This window comes from Theropithecus gelada, chromosome 4, assembly GCF_003255815.1.
Source record: "Theropithecus gelada isolate Dixy chromosome 4, Tgel_1.0, whole genome shotgun sequence".
In the NCBI taxonomy this organism is placed as follows: Eukaryota; Metazoa; Chordata; class Mammalia; order Primates; family Cercopithecidae; genus Theropithecus; species Theropithecus gelada.
The window spans coordinates 5,735,121-5,742,036 of NC_037671.1; the positions used below are offsets into that span (position 1 = coordinate 5,735,121).

The following is a 6,916-nucleotide window of genomic DNA, read 5'->3' on the forward strand; positions in this document are numbered from 1 at the left end:
AGCCCCAACGATAAAGCAGCCAGGGTTGAGTGACAGGCTATTGCAGCCTTCCTGTCTGACTCCTCCCACCTAACCATTCCTTCAATACACATACTCCTTTCTTTCCCAAGTCCATTACCTCTTCCAAAAGCAATGTAAGATCCGCCCAAGAACAGAGGGAAGTTCTTTTCCTTCCCGTTACCTAAGCAACCTGAGGGCAAAGTTCTTTAGATTACGGGCAGTGCTATTCTTTGGGTAACTTGATCTCTGCTTATCAGCTTTAATAACTTTATTACACAAAATACCCAGCCTTGATGAAGTAACGAGGACTCACTAACTGTGGTGTGACTAATTGTTTCATTCATTCTACAAACTTTTTTTTTTTGAGACGGAGTCTCACTCTGTCACACAGGCTGGAGTGCAGTGGTGCGATCTCAGCTTACTGCACCCTCCACCTCCTGGGTTCAAGCGATTCTCTTGCCTCAGCCTCTTGAGTAGCTGGGGTTACAGGCACGTGCCATCACACCTGGCTATTTTTTGTGTCTTTAGTACAGACAAGGTTTCACCATGTTGGTCAGGCTGGTCTCAAACTCCTGACCTCGTGATCTGCCCACCTTGGCCTCACAAAGTGCTGGGATTGCAAGCATGAGCCACCGCGCCCAGCCTCGTTCTACAAACTTTTATTCTGCACTCTCTATAGGCTGGGAGCTACACTAGGGACTGGGGACATGAAGACAGGCAACACGGTCCCTAGGTTCAAGATGGCAGACAGATGTGCAAACAAGTGAAATATGATGTGATATTTGCTTTAATGGTGCTAAGGATAAAAGGATAAGTGATAAGAAAAAGTGGCAACAATACATCTGACTGGGAGAATCAAGAAGGGTATCATACAGTCCCTAACACTTGAGCTGAGAATGAGAAAGAGCATGAGCTGGCCAGGTGACACAGGAGCATATTCCTACCTAGGAGACTGGGAAATGGGCCAAAATACATATGTTTAAGGAAACAAATAGCTTACTATATAATTAAATATGAGGCAGTTTAGACTGGGCACTTATGGATAAGTCACACGTATAAGTTTTATTTCATCTTACAGGCAGTGGAGAGCCTCTGGAGGATTCTGAGCTTCGTGGTCTCATCATCAGAGTTATATATGGCAGCCCTCCCAACCTTTTTGGCACCAGGGACGGGTTTTGTGGGAGACTATTTTTCCATGGACGGGAGAGGATGGTTTTGGGATGATTCAAGCACATTACACTTATTGTGCACTTTATTTTCAGTGGGGGCCCTGAGCTTGTTTTCCTGCAACTATATGGTCCCATCTGGGGGTGATGAAGACAATGGCAGATTACCAGACATTAGATTCTCATGAGGAGTGCGCAACCTAGATCCCTGGTGTGCGCAGTTCACAGTAGGGTTTGTGGTCCTGTAAGAATCTAATGCTGCCTGATCTAGAGGCGGAGCTCTCTAGTGGTAATGCAAGCAATGGGGGCAGCTGCAAATACAGATACAGCTTCACTAGCTCACCCGCTGGTGGCTCATCTCTTGCTGTGTGTCCTGGTTCCTAACACGGTACAGACCAGTCCAGTCTGTGGCCTGGGGGTTGGGGACTCCTGGTGTATGGAAAAGACGACTCTGCAGCAACGTGGACAAATAGGGTGAGGGTGAGCTGTCAGGGGAGACAGGCACAGATGGCAGAGCTATTTAAAAAGGAGGATAGATGACCGGGCACAGTGGCTCATGCCTATAATCCCAGCATTTTGGGAGGCAGAGGTGGACATGTCACTAGGTCAGGAGTTCAGGACCAGCCTGGCCAACACGGCAAAACTCCATCTCTGCTAAAAATACAAAAATTAGCTGGGCGTGGTGGCACGCGTCTGTAATCCAGTTACTCAGGAGGCTGAGGCAGGAGAATCACTTGAACCCAGGAGGCGGAGGTTGCAGTGAGCTGAGATGGTGCCATCGCACTCTAGCCTGGGCAACAGAGAAAGACTCTGACTGAAAAAAAAGGAGGATAGACAGGGTTTGGGGATTGGTGGATGGGTAGATAAGGAAGGAGGAGTCTAGCATGACTCTCAGACTGCTGACTTGGACCAGCAGAGGAATGGCTGTGACAATAAATAAGATTGAGAAAACAGGAAGGTGAGCAAATTTAGAGGAGAAAATGCATTTCCTTTTTGGCATGGTGTGGAAGGCTTGGGAGAGAGGTCTAGGCACCAGATGTTAACGTGAGGTGAAATGGATATAGCTGAAGTCATGGGTGTGGTGAGGTTTTGCAGGGAGAGCAGGGACCCCCAGGAAGGCCAGTGCATAAGGGAGAATAGGGAAAAAAATAACCAGAAAGAGACAAGGAGAGGCCAGAGAGGTGTGCAAAGAACCAGGGAAGAGAGTTATTCACAACAAACAAAAGAGGGGAGAGTTTTAGAGAAGGAGCTGAGCAGTTTGGCGCTCCAGGTGGGGCAGGAGTGGGTGGCCACGGTTGAGCCGCAGTGGCCTTCCAATTGGGCTGGATAGGATCTGATGGTCAGATTGGTCAGTCCTCTCCGGGACACTGAAGGCTGCAGAGGCGTGACTGGATGCTGGTGGAGGGATGGACCGCGGGGAAGCTGAGTCAGATGCTAAAATCCTCCCAGCATGAGCCTGAAGTGACCAAGGGAAATGAAGGCGGAGGCTGCTGTTGCCTGGTGGCCTGGGAAGGGCCCAGAGCCAGGGAGCTCCACCTGCGCCTCCCCAGCCCGGAGAGGGAGGAGAGAACGCGCGACCTCAGCACAGAGCACTGTAGGGGAGGCGGGGCTCAGAGATGGCGCCGCGCTCCCGGATGAACAAAGAAAGCGACAGGGTGAGTCGCAGGGCGCGGTGTGGGATGAGTCACCGAGAGGGAGGCACGGACTCCGGGAAGGAGGCGGAGCCGAGCGGGGAGAGACTTGCATCGGGGATGTGAGCTGAGCTACACCCAGACAAAAGCGGTTTGGGGATTCTGAAAGCAACAGGCACCGCCCGCGCTGCCAAGCGGCTCCTTCCTGCGCGGAGTGGGAGACCCCAGGCCAACCCCAACCCCCGGCCCGCCCGGGGTGACGGGGGCTGCGGGAGCTGCGGGGCGCTCCGCCGGGGAGGACCGTTCCAGGGTCCCTCGGCCGCCGCCCACTCCCGGGGGCGTTCCTTCCTCCCAGCTGCGCCCGGAGCACCTGCTGCCTGGCAAGGGCCCGCCCCTCAGCGCCCGGCCCTCTGCAGCGGAGCGCGCCTGGGTGCCCTGGGACGGGCCAGCAGCCCGCGGTCGGCGCCGCACTGCCCCCCGGTGGCGGAGCGCTCCCTCGACCCGGCTCGCCACGCCTGGGAGGACGCGGCTGGGGCCTGCGGGCTCTCAGGATGGGGCCTTGGGGGATGAGGCTGGGGCCTGCGCACTCTCAGGATGGGGCCTTGGGGAATGAGGCTGGGGCCTGCGCGCTCTCAGGATGGGGCCTTGGGGGATGAGGCTGGGGCCTGCGCGCTCTCAGGATGGGGCCTTGGGGGATGAGGCTGGGGCCTGCGGGAAACCGGGCTGGGGCAAGAAGGCTCGCAGGACTTCTTGCCACAGAATGTTTCGATGCTGTTTTTAATTCTGCAAAGGTAAGCTTTTCCACTTGAAGTCCAAGCTCAGCCCAGAGGACTGTTCTACAATGCATACGCTTTAGTTTAAAAATGTTGCAAATGTAACATGTGTCCTTGTAACAAACTCAAGCAATCCAGAATTATAGAAAGTAAAGAATGAAACAGACTGCTGCGTTGTCCCCCAGACGTCTTTGCATATATTAAGATATGTATATATGGAAATGTTACTGGGAGTCCCGGTTATCCCAAAAGGGGGTCTTTCCTGTTGTGTGGTGAGGCCAATACACGAAACCGAAAGTGAGTATCAAGCAGTTCAGGCTTTATTCAATGGCTGTGGAACTAGACGATCTGAAATCAGCTTAGCTTGTGAGAGCTGGGAAGTTAAAGGCGTAAGGTGTCTTCAATGAAGGGGCTGGGCGTTAAGAGCAAGGGGGGGAATATTCATGCTTTTCTTGGGAAAGGACGGAGATTTTCCTGGAATCAAGGAACCCCTTTTTTCTGTCCCTTCTTGGTCTCTTCCAGCCGTTGTCATGGCGACTGTCAACTGTCATGGCGCTGGTGGGAGTGTCACTTAGCGTGAAAACAGGATGATAATGAAGCCAGAGGTTCTTCAGAGGTGCCATGTTGGATTTCGCCAGCTTCAGCTGGTTTCGCCCTAAGAAGGGACTTCAGAACCCAGGCATTCTTCTTCCTGAAAATAAGCAGAGTTAAAGCTGAGTAGGGATTTAGCTCTGTCACATATGCTATCGCATGGGGCAACGAAAGCAGGGTCGGTCCAGCGAAATCAGCAGGCACTACGATGGGTAACACACCCAGCTACATTTATGCAGCATTTTTACAAAAATGAAACCATGCTACCTGTAAAGAAAGATATGCTAACAAACAACAAAACTGGCAGGAACCAAGATTCCTGCTGACACTACCCTTAAATAGTTTTAATTTTCCCTGACAACAAATGAGGTTAACAGAGCATAATTATCATCTACCGTGACCCTTTCAAAAAGACAGGCTGTATATATTTGCACTAAGGGAAGAAATCGTGTAATCGTGTAATTTCCCCCACTTAAAGCTTCTTTATTTAAAAAGCTTCACCCACATACGCATGCATGTGTCTTCAAGGTGACCACAATTTATTTCGCAGTCATTCTTTGCACCAGTTCCTGGTTTTTCTCACTAGCTTGCCAGCTCCATGACTCAAGGAGACCAGGGAATGAGAGTTTGTTTTTGCTGAGAAGTGAGTCCTTTATGCCCCAAATAGTGACTGACACAGAGAAGGTGCTCAGTAAACACTTTTTTTTCTTTTTGTTTTTTTTTTGTATTTTTTAGTAGAGACGGGGTTTCACCATGTTAGCCAGGATGGTCTCGATCTCCTGACCTCGTGATCCGCCCGACTCAGCCTCCCAAAGTGCTGGGATTACAGGCTTGAGCTACCGTGCCCGGCCAGTAAACACTTTTTAAGGGAATGCCTGCCTGACTGAATCTTAATGATCTGAGGCTTCTAGGTTAATCTTTTTCCCTTTACTGTTTGTTTAAAATAGATTATGTTTAAGACCTTCCAACTGGTCAGCCTCCAAGATAGTATTGTGCCGGGCTCGCTTTATTCTGATTTGGTTTCCACGATCCCAGTTCACTTGTCACCCGCTTCTCTTTTTGAATCCACAGTGATACACAACTTTTAATTTGTTAGAACACAAACATAAGGAATTTTTTTTCCATTGTAATGTGAGATATGACAGAGGCAAAATGTTTCTTAAAGACATAAAATAATTAAAATAATTACATAAATTGTAATAAAATAGTTATTACGATGTTCTATATTTGGTATTAAGGCATAGAACTGTTGTTTAATCCTAACCTAGGCTGGGCGTGGTGGCTCACTCCTGTAATCCCAGCACTTTGGGAGGCTGAGGCTGGCGGATCACTTGAGGCCAGGAGTTGAAGACCAGCCTGGCCAACATGATGAAACCCTGTCTCTACTAAAAATATAATAAAAAATTTAGCCGGGTATGGTGGTGCTCACCTGTAGTCCCAGCTACTCAGGAAGCTGAGGCACTAGAATCGCTTGAGCCCGGGATGCAGAGGTTGCAGTGAGCTGAGATACAGCGCTCCTGCACTCCAGCCTGGGCAACAGAATGAGACCCTCTCTCAAAATAAATTAAACAAATAAATAAAATCCTAAACTGTAGGACTAATATTTGATTCAGAAAAGAGATTTTATTGTACTAATTTATACACTGTTCATGTCAGATCCAATCTTTCTTTTTATTAGATGAAACTGGAAAAGCAACTTAGAATAATTCAATCAGTCTAAAAGAATAACAGCTGGTGAGATGCAGTCAATAAGCAGTTTTGTATTTGTATTTTTATAAGAAATTAGAAAAACATGATTTTGGGGGAGATCTCCTCATAGTTAACAGCATATGTAAGTTAGAAATGTACTCTGCTAGCTCACAAGGTATTTTAAAGCAGGGATTTTAGTGTCACTAAACTTTTATTTATAATAGTTATTATTATTTATTTATTTATTTTTTTTTTTTTGAGACGGAGTCTCTGTTGTCCAGGCTGGAGCGCAGTGGCACAATCTTGGCTCACTGCAAGCCCCGCCCCCTGGGTTCACGCCATTCTCCTGCCTCAGCCTTCCGAGCAGCTGGGACTACAGGCGCCCGCCACCACGCCCGGCTAATGTTTTATATTTTTAGTAGAGACGGGGTTTCACTGCCAGGATGGTCTTGATCTCCTGACCTTGCGATCTGCACGCCTCGGCCTCCCAAAGTGCTGGGATTACAGGTGTGAGCCACCACGCCCAGCCCTATAATAGTTATTTTTAATACAATTTTTTTTTTACTTTGGAATAACTTTAGATTCACAGAAAAGTTGGATAATACAGGTAGTTACCATATACCTCTAACACAGTTTCCCCTAATGGTAACATATTACCATGGTAGTGTTGTGTATTCTTATGTCAGGTTGCCTCCCCATCCAATTTGAATATACACTGGACTTTCCCATACCAAAATCAAGGCTCAATCACCCTGGACAAAGTTGCTGGTTCTCTACCTTCTCCCATTTCTTTTACGTGGTAGATCCAGATATCTGCCTCATACAACTACCTCCTGTTGACCACTTCCTTATGGCACAGCTGCATACAACCTACTGGCCATACTGACCCTCACACCCCACGTAGAATGTGCAGATATGCCGGAGGGCCCACCACTGAGTCACTGTGCATCCTCCTGGAACTCATGCCTGCTTGCTGTAAACCACCAAATAAAACTCCCCATGGGAAACCTGTTGGGATAGCACCCTGGACCCAATAAAGGTGTTGGCCCATGGGTTGCTCTCTTGG

The 6,916-nt window shown here is 48.8% G+C and overlaps 1 pseudogene; it reads left to right on the forward strand.

Moving 5' to 3' along the window:
- Positions 1-2,782: 2,782 nt before the first annotated feature.
- On the forward strand, positions 2,783-3,675 carry LOC112622234 (annotated as a pseudogene).
- The last annotated feature ends 3,241 nt before the right edge of the window (positions 3,676-6,916 follow it).